General features: G+C 30.6%; 1 protein-coding gene across 3 annotated transcripts in view; it reads right to left on the reverse strand.

Annotated features, from left to right (window-relative positions):
• LOC111682769 (dynein axonemal assembly factor 6) overlaps window positions 1–1,886 on the reverse strand; it is a 41,594-nt gene that overhangs the window by 26,529 nt on the left and 13,179 nt on the right. The window lies entirely within an intron of this gene.

A 1,886-nucleotide genomic window follows, 5' to 3' on the forward strand; every position in this document is an offset into this window, starting at 1 on the left:
CTAGAACAGAACTAGAACAGAACTAGAACAGAACTAGAACAGAACTAGAACAGAACTAGAACAGAACTAGAACAGAACTAGAATAGAACTAGAACAGAACTAGAACATTTCTAAAACAGAACTAAAACAGAACTAGCACAGACAAAAACTGTACTAAAACTAAACTATCAATAAACTTGAACCTGAAAATGAATCCCGACAAGTATTTCAACCAAAATCTTTTTTATCTTCTTTTAAAATGTTCCTTCTTCCATTAAATTCCTCAAGTTTAGTACTGAGTTTGTAGTCATTTGGAAGTCTTTATGGTTAAATGTTCCTTTAACTCTATTATTTTTTATGTTTTAATGTTTAATTATCATTTTACAACACACAGACAATTTGCTAAGGAAAATTACAACAACTTACAATAAAAACAAAAAACAAGTGTAATTTACAAAATTTAATTTTGTCTATTAAATCTACACTCACATTTAAGCAACAATACTCAGCAGGACATCATTTTATCCAGGAGAAGACACAAAGACATAGTAAGTGATCAAGAGAGGAAAACAACCCATCAAACAAAAATATTGCGATTAAATTTAATATTTAAGTAATTAGAGGTTTTGAAAGGGTAGCAAAGCATTCTCAAGTGATAACGTTAGATAATGTTAATGAAAGGTTTATGTTCTGTTATAAGATTAAACTTCAATGTTTGCTGGGTTAGGAATGTGTGAATGATTATGTGTAAGTGTGAGTATCTGATGTCTGTCAGACAAACGCACATGTCTAAAGTATGATGACGATGATGACACTATAAAACTGTAACAGAATGACAGTTTTATTGACACTCTAAACCAGCAAAGAGGGGAATTGTAATTAATTTGATTTTAGAAAACTAACAGGATCTAATAACGACTACAAAGAAAATGTGTGTGTCTGAGTTGCAATGAAGTGAATATTTTTAGAATATTAAAGTTAAATTTAGATTGTTTGCTCTTTTCCCTTTAATTTGCTTAATTACTACCGTCACAAAACAAGGTCCAATACAAAAGAAAGATTTTAGTTGAAAAAAAAACAAATTTTCATTTATTTAAAACAAAGAAAAGCTCAAAATAGAAAATAATTTATGTAAGCAATTAACACTTTCATAATCACATCAACTTGTGTTAAAACAACATAATGAATGAGTTTTAAAATTTTTTTCCGAAAATAAAAAAGAAATGAAAAATTTTTCAGCAAAAAAAAACGTGCAAAAAAATAAAGTTTTTCCTTTACAGCGCATTTAAATTAAAAAGGGAATGTTCAAGTGTGCCTTTCAACAACAAATCACTTTAAGTTAAAGCTAGAACAAGCAAAAGTATAGACATACAGAATGACGCATAATAAGCAGTGAGGTAGTAAGTGATGAAAAGTCAAGGGGTGCTAAAGAAAAATCTTAAACGTATTATTTCTTCTGGCATTTTTTTACACTTTTCCAGTTTTAGCTTATATAGTCGCCCCGTTTTCTTACGACCCTGCCTTCAAAAGCCTTAATTTGAAAAATGGCATTTTAAATGAATTCTTTGTAGTACTTAATGTTGGTCTTTATGTACCAAAGTTGCTCGTTACGCTGTTGGTAATACCAGCCAACTAACATCAGCAGCAGTTGCAACACACATAAACAGCAATCACAGACTACCGTTTTTCATTGCCATGAACTGGAAACTAAAGTCTTCGTAGCAGATGAGCACAGTAGACATATTTCAAATAATACAAGTTCTGTTTTTAGATCAGTTCTAGTTCTGATCTAGTTCTGCTCTAGTTCTGTTCTAGTTCTAGTTCTGTTCTAGTTCTGTTCTAGTTCTGCTCTAGTTCTGTTCTAGTTCTGTTCTAGTTCTGTTCTAGTTCTGTTCTAGTTCTGTTCT

The sequence above is a fragment of the Lucilia cuprina genome, chromosome 5, assembly GCF_022045245.1.
Source record: "Lucilia cuprina isolate Lc7/37 chromosome 5, ASM2204524v1, whole genome shotgun sequence".
NCBI classification, from domain to species: domain Eukaryota; kingdom Metazoa; phylum Arthropoda; class Insecta; order Diptera; family Calliphoridae; genus Lucilia; species Lucilia cuprina.